The 12422-nt window shown below is 45.3% G+C and overlaps 1 protein-coding gene and 1 pseudogene across 4 annotated transcripts in view; one reads left to right on the top strand and one right to left on the bottom strand.

The window, feature by feature from the left end:
• GNG7 (G protein subunit gamma 7) overlaps window positions 1-12422 on the top strand; it is a 139983-nt gene that overhangs the window by 74072 nt on the left and 53489 nt on the right. The window lies entirely within an intron of this gene.
• On the bottom strand, window positions 3547-3615 carry LOC129559694 (U4 spliceosomal RNA; annotated as a pseudogene).

Here is a 12422-nt window from a genome sequence, read left to right as displayed (position 1 = left end):
TCCCTGCTGCCCCGCAGTGGGGACGCTGGGGCAGGGCTGAGGTGACAGAGGCGTATCCTGTATGGGGGTGCCTAAACCTACAAAACCTCAGGATGGTCCCTTGGAGGAAGGCATGGCAACCCACTGCAGTATTCTTGCCTGGAGAAGAATCCCATGGTCAGCGGAGCCTAGCGGGCTACAGTCCATGGGGTCCCAAAGAGTCAGACATGACTGAAGCAACTTAGCACGCATGCACCTCCATCATGTCACCTTGGAAACACCAGGTGTCAGTGGTCGGCCCAACTGAACTGAGGCATGGTTGGTCTGGGGCTGCCTACCCACGGCCAAGGTCTTTGGAGACACAGGGTCCCAGGTCTACCAGGGGACTTGAGCCGCACTTGGTGGACTTGGGCAGGTCTGGTGCCAATTCCGAGCTCGTTTTCCCAGCGGTGACCTGGAGCTGAGATCCTGCAGCTGGTTCTCCCTGATAGTGTGTGTACCAGGGCTCAGCACCCCTGGCCTGTGTCACCCACGTTTTCTCACATGTGTGTGCCGTTTTCCAGTGGTTACGTGGCTCTGATGTCACAGCAGATTGAACACAGGAGCTGGTATGAGAATCCAGCTGTCTTCCGTTAAGCCACACACGGAAGAAATTTGCAAAATGCAGCAAATACCACTATTCTCCCTAAAAAACACATTTTTGTGTTTGAAAGACTTGTCATTTAAAAATGTAGTCCTGCTAAAATTTTAGAGATAGTTTTTTTTTTTAACACGAGCTGTCTGGGGTCCTGAATACACATATTTTTTAAAATAGACATTTTTAGGTTCACAGCAAAATTGAGAGGAAATACAGGGTTCCCAAAAAGCCCCTGCGCCCCCACTCATGCCCACCCTCCCCAATACCTTTTTATCATCATGACAATGTACGTGTGTGTGGTTTTTCTAGGCAAGTTCCTCATCCAGAGATAGGACTCGCAAATATGTTGTCCTATTCTGTGGGTTGTCTGTTCACTTTCTTGCGGTGTCCTTTGAAACACAAATACTTTTAACTTTGATGAAGTCCCCCCATTTATCTATTATTTTCCTTGTGTCACTTGTGCTTTTGGTGTTGGGTTTAAGAAGGTTTCACCTGTATGTACTTAAAATCTTTTTTAATTTGTTTTTAAATATTTATTTATTTAGCTGTCCCAAGTCTTAGTTGCAACATGTGGGATCTAGGTTCCTGACCAGGGATGGAACCTGGGCCCTCTGCATTGGAAGTGTGGAGCTTAGCCCTTTGACCACTAGGGAAGTCTATACTTTTTATTTTTAAATACAGATTTATAGGGAGTTGCAAAGAAGTGGGCAGGAAGTCCTATAGACTCCTTCCTCCTCCAACTTTTTTTTTCTTTTTTTGGCCATGTCACTCAACCTGCAGGATCTTCAGTTTTCCAACCAGGGGTTGAATCCGTGCCCCCAGCAGTGGAAGCTCAAAGCACTAACCACTGAAACACCAGGCAAGTCCCCTCCTTCAGCATTAACATGTTGAATAAATGAAGTACAATATCAAATCTAGGAAACCGACATGGGTACAACCCGCAAAACTCATTCAGACTTCACTGGTTTTACACACACTCAGTTGTGCTTGAGAGTCTTGTATTTTATCACACATGCGACCTTAATCATTTTTTATATTATTTATTTGGCTGCACCTGGGTCTCAGTTGCGGCATGTGGGTTCTAGTACCCTGACGAGGGGTTGAACCAAGGCCCCCTGCTTTGGAAACGTGGAGTCTTAGCCATTGGGCCACCAGGGAAGTCCTGCCTCAATCATTTTTAAAGAGTGTAAATGGGTCCCTAACCAGAAAGTGCAAGGATCCCTGGAGTAACAGTTCCAGGAGATCTTTCCTCATTTGCCTTTTAAGGCAAATGCTGCTACTGGCTTCATTATACAGGCAAGATGCCAGGAGATTCATTCCAATTCCGTTTCCCCATCTCCCATAGCCACTGGACAGCAGAGATCAGACTGGAGAACCAACTCTCCTAGAGTCGGTGTTGTCAGCTGCCAGAAGTGTTCCTCTACTTGTCATCTTTTAAAAGATTAAAACAGAGATGAGGCAAAATGTCCCAGGGGACCTGTCACTCAGTGAGTTTGACATGGCCCGTTTCAGAAGCAGATGGCTTTCATTTAGGGACTGTGCTGTTAAAAATAGTAAGAATAGAAGTGGTCATCACACAGTGCAAAGCTTTTCACCCTGAGAGTGTCTGGAACAGGGACTGAATGGGGGCAGCTTAACTGGGCATTACCATCTCGCTCTGGGCGCGTCCCCTGTGAGCGCCTTCACAGAATGATGGGTGGACTTCCTCTCTGCTCCGTTTACAAAACTTCCCTCGTGTTGTGTTTTCAGTCCCGCTCACAGTCATTGAGTTGAATTAGTGATGCTGAACGCTCAAATAATGAGACACACCTTAACACCCCCACCCCTAAACACAAGTTGCTCCCAATTGTATTAATCTAAATTTTTGCAAATTGCATCTTATTTTTTAAGATTTATTTATTTATTGGTTTTATTTTGGCCACTCTGCATGGCATGTCATGGCATGTGGGATCTTGGTTCTCTGACCAGGGATCAAACCCGTGACCTCTACAGTGGGATCACAGAGTCTTAACCACTGGACCACCAGGGAAGCCCCTGGATTGCATCCTGTTGTAAATGCATAAGGGACTTTCATTAAGTGGTCAGCCCAACCTGAAGGCCACGAAAAGGCCGGACTAGACCTTGGAAGGCCTGGAATTCCAAGGAAAGAATGCTATTAACGACCTTATCACAGTCTTGGAGGCCACAGATCAGTTCCTTTGTCAGTCGTTTTTCTAAACTCCTGGCTGACATTTTCCCAAGTCATTTGAAGGCTGCAGATGGAACTTTATCAAGGAGGACACGGATGAGTCACAGGGGGTCATTTATGGCTTCCACGGGTGTCAGCCAGACTTCCCCACATTGCTGTGCCTTTTTTCTACATTGTTCCTTTGTGCTTTACCCATCCGTGGCTCCAAGTGGCAAGCACCCACTGGGGCACTGACCGCACAGCCCCAGGAGATGCAGGAGGGATTGACTGACTTACCAGGGCTGGATTGCCAGGGAGGAGGAGTCCCCAGACCAGTCTTTCAGCAGTTTCACTGTGGGCGCTCCTTGAGCTGAATCCACAGAGGCCAGTTGCTTGTTCAAGTATGCGTTCTTCCAGACAAGGGCTCTCACCTGGGTGGACTGGCCCCCAGGGGACCCTGGGTGATGTCTGGGATGTCTATGGTTGTCATGACCAGGGTTGGGCTCCTGGCATCAAGGGGGTGGGGCCAGTGAGGCTGCTCCACACCTTACAGTGCCCAGAATGCCCCTCAAAGGATGACCGCCCTGAGTGTACACCTGAGAACATTGTTCCTATCCCACGAAGTCTGTTAACAAATGAAGAAGCCTGCCTTAAAAAATACAAGAGGCAAGGATCCCCCCAAGGTTAGGGCAGAGAGGGAGGGTGGGAGTGGGGAGACCACCACCTCCCTTCCTTCAAGTGCTTCTATGTTGCTTCTGAACTCTGTTTCAATTAGCAATAATCACGCCTCGGATAAATCTCATTGGCTACGATACTGCCACTGTGCAAAGCTGCTTCTGAACTTTGATGTCCCAGACTAAACCCTGCTGGACAACCTACTCCACAGCCTTAGAGAAATTCCCAGACTCCCCAAATTTTGGAACTTTGGTACCCCCAGGGCATGCAGGGCTGCCGAGGGCTGAGGGCCTGTCTGCCAGCTCCCACATCCTTCATTCCGGAGGCCGGCAGGGCTGCACCCATCTCCCCTTGAAATGCTGTCAGAAAACAGGCCTGGTTTATTTGGATGAAGCGAGGAAGGGCTGGGCCAGCGCAGGATGTATTTTGGTGAAACTGAAACCTCAGATCCCAGCGTAGATTCTCGAGAAGACTGACATTCCCAGAGTCAGCAAGGAAAGTGCAGCACTCCACAGGGTCAGCCCGGGACAGCGGGACAGCCAGCGGAGCACCACGTGGTGTTTACGCTCGCAGGACCCAGCAGCATTCGGTTATTCCAGCCCCACCCCCACCTCCCCGTTCCCCTCCCCTTCTTCACCGAAATTCAGTGGAAATGTTCCTTGGAAACTCAACTTCCCATTTTTGGAGAAGCTTCTTAGAAACAAGACATATTCCAGCTTGCAATAAGATGACCTTTTAGCTCAGCTTCTATCTTTTGTTTCCTTCATATAAACGTAAGTTAATACAGAAGTGATACTGGCTCCCTATAAATCAGCGTCCTCTCAACCTTCTGTTTGCTTTTGTGTTTTTCACTGTCACTCCCCACCCCAGAGCCTTGTTAGACTTGCTTGTCATAACTGTTCATCATAAAGAACAATGCGAGTAGTGGATGAGAATGCACAGTGTATCTAAATGCCGTGAGTTCATGTGGTGCATTTTTTTTTTTTGCCATGAGTATAGCAAAATAGATTTTTTAAATTATTTATTTTTAATTGGAGGAAAATTGCTTTACAATATTGTGCTGGTTTCTGCCATGTATCAGTATGAGTCAGCCATAGGCATATATATGTCCCCTCCCTCTTGAACCTCCCTCCCACCCCATGTGGTACTTTTTAAAACCTTAATTGTCCCACCCTCCTACACTGTTGGCAGGAATGAAAATTGGTGCAGCCACTATGGAGGACAGTGTGAAGGTTTCTTAAGAAAGCAAAGATAGAGCTACCACATGATCCAGCAATCCCACTCCTGGATATATTTCCAGACAAAACACTAATTCGAAAATACATGCACCCCAGTGTTCATAGCAGCACTATTCACAATAGCCAAGACATGGAAGCAGCCTAAGTGTCTGCTGACAGAGGAGTGGATAAAGAAGATGCAGTGTGTACACACAGTGAATGCCGCTCAGCCATAAAGGGATGAAATAATGCCATTTGCAGTAACCCGGAGGGACCTTGAGTTTCTCATACTAAGTGAATTAAGCCAGAGAAAGACAAATATCGGATGATGTCAGCAATATGTGGAATCTAAAATATGATGCAAATAAATTTATTTATAAAGCAGAAGAAGACTCACAGACATAGAGAACAAAGTTATGATTACCAAAGGGAAAGTGAGAGGAGGGATAAATTAGAAGTATGGGATTAACAGACACACAGCAATAAATATAAAATACATAAACAATAATTTACTAGAGAGCACAGGGAACTATATTCACTATCTTGTAATAACCAATGATGGAAAAGAATATGAAAAATTATATATATATATATGTACACACTCACACGTATATAGCTGAATCACTTTGCTGTATTCCTGAAACTAACACAACATTGTAAATCAACTGTAGTTCAGTTTTTTAAGGAAAAAAAAAAACTCCTTATTTGTTCTCCTTTGGAGGTTGATCATTATTGGGGAAAAATGAAGTTCTGGTAATCAAAGAGCTGATGACAGAAAATTCTCCTCATGGAAGACCTGTAAAATGCTAACAGCACAGGTACACTGTGTAACTGCTTCTGTGCTGTCTGCACAGCTATGCTTCATGCATAAAGAGAGTAAGATTTTTTTCTAGCCTCCCCAGGAATCGAGTTCCACCACCCTTCCACCATCAAGAATGTATTTATAGGGCTTCAGGGGTGGCTCCATGGTCACAAATCCCTGAGTCAGGAAGATCCCCTGGAAAAGGAAATGGCAACACACTCCAGTGTACTTGCCTGGGAAATCCCATAGACGGAGGAGCCTGGCCGGCTACAGTCCATGGGGTCTCAAAAGGGTTGGACACGACTCAGCGACTAAACAACAACGATGGTATTAGTGATATAATACTGTCATAAGCATTCAGAAAACTGAATGAAATGCCAAATAAAAGACACCCGTGACAAAGAGCAATAGTTGAAAAAGTGAATCATCCTGACAGTGTTCAGAAAATGTCTTTATGAACACCGCATGCATGAGAAAGTGGAAATCTCTAATGGCAAGCCCCACTACCCGGAATTAACCCCGACTGAGAGCGTGGGGTGGACAGGAACTGACGGTCACTGACGGGGGACAGAGGGTGGGCTGAGTGTCCAGTCTAGATTTTGCCCACAAATTTTAATTATGAGTCTTGAGAAAGGTTCTTTGTTTTGCTGTGTTTCAGTTTCCTTGTTTGTTCGATGGAATAATAACTATCAAAGCGATATTGTGAGTGTGAAATTGGATAATTTATGGGAAAAGTTAAGTGGAAGGCCAGATGAGAGTAATGTGTTAACTAAATGCCATCCATCACTGTTCCCGTTTCACCTCTGACCCTTCTTTCTAGACTTCCCTGTGCTCGGGTACCCACGGAGGCAGGAGTGTGTGAAGATGCCAGGTGTGCTGCACATTTGTGGTCCCAAGCTTTGTCTGGGAGCATCCTGGGTGACCTGGGCTTAAGAGTATGTCCCTTTGCAGTGGTTTGGTTCTGGCAGGTTCCTCAGATGTTTGGGACCACATTATAGGTTGATTTCTTACTTCCAGTTTCTAAGCCACCTAGGGGTGAGAATAGGACTCTGGCATCCAATCCTCAGGAAAGCCCATAGACTCAGATGGAGGCAGTGTCTTACTGCATCTCTGCACGCCCAGGTGGACTTTCTGTCTAATCTCTTCCCCTGAGGATGCGGCCCCATGGGGGTCCTGACCTTTTAAATATACATATATATTAAAATTAACCATCGCAGCACCTAAGTGTAGCGTCTGGTCCTGGGTGGGATCCTATGACTGAAAAAGAACATTGAGAAAATGCTAAGGAAATCTGAATAAATATGGATTATTGCTAATAATAATGTATCAGTATAGGTTCATTCACTAAGACCAATCTACCATGCTGATGCCAGAAATTAACAGTAAGGGAACCTGGGTATGGAGTATATGAAGACTCTATACTGTCTTCACAATTTATCTGAAAACCTAAGGCTACAAATTAGAAAGAGAAAGAGATGATGAACACAATAGCAACACAAAGGTGGCTGAGCCCAGCTCCTGGGCTCTCGCCTAGCAGTGGAGACACCACCTCCCACCATCCAGGTGCCCAGTCCTCTCACATCTTGAGTTTCTGCTAGTTTTCTTCCTTTCTGTGAGCCCGGGGTGTTAGTTTTCTTTCATCGAGTATTGCTTGGGCTTTACAGGACGGGAGATAGAGGCAATGAAGTCTGCCCTGTTGCTAGCAACATGTCCCATGACAGAGGGTGATCTTTCTCAAAGCACAACAAAAATACAACAACTCTACTTTTCTGCCTTTAACAAAAATTTGACAGTATATTTTGCCTATCACTTTTTGTCGATTACAATAAGTATGCCCTATTTTATTTCAATAGATTTTATTTTTAAGACACTTATTGGTTCATAGGGGAAGGTGCAGAGGTTTCCCATGTGCCCTTCCCACCTCACCTGACACATTTAAAACCAAGTTAGTCATTGAGAAATAACCTTCTACAAAGCTTCTATCAATTTAAATGCCCTTCAACAGCACCATTGCCCCCACAGCCTTGCCATGATGGTTAGTAATTAAATGTAAAAGTTTTGCCAGTCAGTGGTGTGAAAAATGAGTCTCAATCATCAAATGATTAATTTGATGTATTCATCTTCATTTATTTGGTCATTAAAGATATTGATCACCTTTTTCTTCCTTCTGTTTCTTTCTTTCTTCCTCTCTCTCTCAGTTATGTGTATCTCTTCATTAAGTATTTTATTTTTCCTGAGATTTTCATCTTATTGATTTGTAGGTATTCTTTACATATGATGGTCACTAACACTTTGTCCATTACATATGTTGTGAGTAATTTTCCCAGTTTGTTATCTGCCTTTTTATTGACTTTATTTATGGCTCTCACCCATCCTGAAGCTCCCAGATATAAAAGAGAGTTTTTAGTCATTAGCCCTGGGGAAAACTTTTCCTGTACATTGGTTCTGTAGCTGAATAGCCCTGTCAGGGAGTTGGGAGAGAGAGGAATTCCAGGTCACATGCTTGGTCCCTTATAATCTCCACCTTAAAAAAAAGTCAATTACTTTTTTTAAAATGACAATATACTGAAAAATCTAGGATATACTAAGAAAGCATAAAGAAGAAGCGTGTTTTTCCTCTTAAATACCACCACTGCTTTTCAGCCTAGCTTCAGTAAAGCAAAATTTGCCCTGAAGCTCTGCAACCCTGATCCATCCTTGGGAGCCATGGGTTGGGGGCAGTTCATGGGTTTTGTGGAACACCGAGGTTGGATCCTGCTTGCATCACTAGCATCTTATGAGAGAAAGCAGAGCAGGGCAGAGTGGAGATGGAGCAGTTTTGGCAAATAATGTGGGCACCTAGGAGTATTCCTTACAAATCTTGTAAGAGATGGTGAGGAGGAATGATTATTTTTGCCCTCTGAATCTTTGGTTCCCAACAACTGTGAGTGGAGCATGCTGCGGGAGAATTTTCTGCCTTATCCTCTGAGAGATGTTGCGTTGCTAGGTTACCAAGTATACCAGGCTTCCAGGGAACAACGTACCAATAAGAATCATGTTCAACTTTGAAAATATATAAAATAGATATTGATATTTTTAAAGGGTAAGAATAGTATTGGAACACGATTTGCAAGTCCTGAGTTGCAATTCTGCCATTTCAAGTAAAAATGCCGCTTCAAGTGTGTGTGGATGGACGGATGAACAGGTGGATGGAATGATGAAGAATGACAGCTTTATTGACATACAGTTCACATAATTCTGCCATTTCTAAGCCTTGGTTTTCTCATCTATAAAATATGTGAAAATGATTCTGTGCTCAATAGAGTTGAAAACTGCCCCCCTGTTTTCCCTTACCTGTTCTGATTCCCCCATAGCACCTCTGATCTTTTTTTTTTTTTAATGATATTTTAAGATCAACATGTCCAGAAAATTCATTTGGATAAAGGGCCTGACTTCTTGATAATGTAGTTCCCTATCATTTATTTTCTAACAGCATTATGTAGTTTAAATTTATATACTGTAGGATTTCCCTGGTGGTCCAGTAGTTGGGTCTCTGAGCTTCCACTATAGGGGACCCAGGTACAACCCCTGATCTGGGAACTAAGATCCCACAGCCACATGGAGCAGCCAAAAAAAAATATTTTTTGAAAAAAAAACAAAAAACGGACATTAAAAATTTTTTTTCCATACTATAAACTTTACCATTTTAGATGTACCATTCAACAGTTTTTAGTATATTTACAAAATTTACAACCATTGCCACCATCTACTTCCAGCACATTCTCATCCCCCCCCCACCGGGGTCTAAAGGAGACCCCAGCCCCATTAGCAGTCACTCACACCCACCCCCCCAGGTCCTGGGACTCAATAACCCACTCTCTGTGGATTTGCGTATTCTGGACACTTCACGTAAATGAAATCACATGCTATGTGGTCCTTGGTGTCTGGCTTCTGAAACTCCCCTGATTTTGTTGTTCAACCATGCAGGATTGTGAGTGCTGTTACTTTTTAAAGTTTAATTTTTAAGATTGATTTTTATTGAAGTAGAAGTTGCTTTACAATGTTGTGTTAAGTTCCACTCTACCGCAAAGTGATTCAATGATACATATATACCAATATATACACATGTGCATTCTTTTTCATATTATTCTCCCTTATGGTACAGGATATTGCCTGTAGTCCCTATACTAAATGATCATAAACATCACACAACTGTCTGTGCTCAGGGCCCAGAGGGGTCAGATCAATGTTTTATTCCCCTTCCTGCTCCCATGGTCTGGACATGGGAGGAGAGGACAGGATTCAGGCAGTAGAGGCAGGGATGATGCAGGAAGGCTGAGACAGGCGGGAGGAGCCATGTGATAGGAGGCCTGGCAGGGGGACAACACTGGGATGTCAGGGTCCCACTTAAGACCCCAGGAGAATGATGGTGCCCCCAGCCTGGTGCTAGGAGCCTGGAGGTAAAGGGGATCCACTGGGGGAGATGGTGGGGCGACCACCCACCCTGGTTGGCCAGGGCTGAGGTGTTCCCAAGATGCAGGACTTAGAACACTCAACCAGACGAGCTGGTTCCCTGGAGTTTGGGGTTCCCACGGACCAGACAAGGTCAGATACGTCAGCAGACAGTTGGGAGCAAAAGTCAGGGGACTATGGAGAAGAAATACAGCCCCGACAGGACAATGTTCCCACAGGGCCAGCATCTGGCTCCAGCTGCCCTCTGTCCCCACCCCATTCCCAGCCAAGGAATTGGCCCTTTGACCCACCCTGCTGGGCTCTGGGCAGCTGTTGACTTTCAAAACAAAACCCAAAAACCTCATGACGTGTTTTCTGAGGTCTATTTACTACCTGTCCATCTGCAGAGAGCCTGTTGTGGGCCGATCTTGGTAGGACTTTTTCATCTGATGCCCTCCTGGTCGTCCCGAGGGAGTTGAGGAGGCTGTAAAGCCCAGTCGCAGTTCTGCAAGACCCCCATCGCCCCCACCAGCCTATGCCCCTACCCCCACCAAGCTCAGGAGAGACTCAGGCAGACCCAGGGCAGCTGGGTTTCTCTCGGGGGCAGGTTGTGCGCAGTCCACTGCTGTGCAGTTTGTACCTGATCATTTCATCTGCACACAAACATGCTTTTCCTTCTTCCTTTCCTATCTGGATGGTTTTTATTTCATTTTCCCACCCAACTGCCGTGGTGGGAATTCCTAGTAGACGTCAAATAGAAGTGATGAGAATAGGAATCCTCCGTTTGCCTCTGGTCTTGGAGAAAGGTGTGCAGATTTGAACTGTGAGCACCCTGGTGGCTTCAGGGTCTGCACAGGTGCCCTGGTCAGGCTGAGCAAGTCCCCTCCCAGTCCTGGTCCTGGTCTAGGGAGTGTTTTTATGACAGAGAAGTGCAGACACCTGTCCCGTCATCCTCTGAATCCTACTGAGACGATCTCATGGGTTTCACCCTTTATTCCATTGACCTGTAGTATGTGGCCTGACTGTCAAATGTTAAACCAACCTTGCATTCCCCAACATGTAGAATCATTTACACATGTTTCATGCATTCGGTTTGCTAATATTTTGTGGAGGAAATCACTGCAGATGGTGACTGCAGTCACCAGAAATTAAAAGATGTTTGCTCCTTGGAAGGAAAACTATGACAAACCTAGACAGTGTATTAAAAAGCAGAGGCATCACTTTGCCACCATAGTCCATATAGTCAAAGCAGTGATTTTTTTCTAGTAATCACATATGGATGTGAGAGTTGGATCATAAAGAAGGCTGAATGCTGAAGAATTGATGCTTTTGAATTGTGGTGTTGGAGAAGACTCTTGAGAGTCTCTCAGACTGCAAGGAGATCAAGTAATCATAAAGGAAATCAACCCTGAATATTCATTGGAAGGACTGGTGCTGAAGCTGAAGCTCCAATACTTTGGCCACCTGATGTGAAGAGCTAACTTATTAGAAAAGACCCTGATGCTGGGAAAGATTGATGGCAGGAGGAGAAGGGGACAACAGAGGATGAGATGATTAGAGAGCATCACTGACTCAATGGACAGGAGTTTGAACAAACTCTGGGAGATGGTGAACACCAGGGAAGCCTGGTGTCCCTTGGGTCACAAAGAGTCAAACATGTCTTAGAGATTGAACAGCAAGTAGAGGAAGAAAGACCAGAGCTCTCTGCTGTGCGAGTTCACAGCCGGAAGGTGGCCATCTGTAGGCCAGGACATGGGCCCTCACCAGGAACCAGTCACACTGGCACCCTGCTCTCAGACTCCAGAGCCTTTTAGGCCTCTGAAACCAGAGAAATGACTGTGCTTTAAGCCCCCAGTCTGTGCTGTTATTCCTGCAATCCAAGAGGATGAACACGCTAATCATGATACTAACTATAATTGTAAGCTGTTGCTACTGGGGGAGGTGGGGAGAAGGGTCCACAGGATTTCCTGTGCATGGTTTTTGCAACTTCCTATGAATCTGTAATGATTACAGAAGTTTTTTGAAATTCCTTTTTTTAAAGCAGAAATTAAAAACAGAAAAGACAGTGAGGAGCTGAGTGGAAGAGTGTGGCCAAACCCATACAGAATGGGCAGCCTCACGGGTGGCCCTAGGCCCAGAAAGGGACCGTGTATGTGGAGGCTTCTACCCAGGACAGTGCAGGGTGGGGCCTCTGGTATGTCCTCTCTCTGAGCTCAGTGTGGCAGCACCGAGTCGGTAGTCTCCTTGTGAACACGGAGCAGAAGTGCCAGAAGCTTCCAGCAGAAGAGGAATGGTCATGCTCTCAGCACCCTTGAGAGCTGCCAGCCACCCTGAGGTTCACAGAATTTTCCCATAAAAGGCCAGGTAGCAACTAATTTTGGTTTTGGAAATGAGGAGGCCTCTGTCACCACTATGCAATTCTGCCATGTAGCCTCCAGAAACTTCTTGTAAAGGAATGTAGACGGCTGTGTTCCAATAAAACTTTATTTACAAAAGCAAGCAGTGGGCCAGATG

The sequence above is a fragment of the Moschus berezovskii genome, chromosome 8 (assembly GCF_049115385.1).
Source record: "Moschus berezovskii isolate FMDL1 chromosome 8, NW_MosBer_1.0, whole genome shotgun sequence".
Lineage (NCBI taxonomy): Eukaryota > Metazoa > Chordata > Mammalia > Artiodactyla > Moschidae > Moschus > Moschus berezovskii.
Note: the sequence above shows the minus strand (reverse complement) of the source record. Positions and strands in the feature narration are given on the sequence as shown.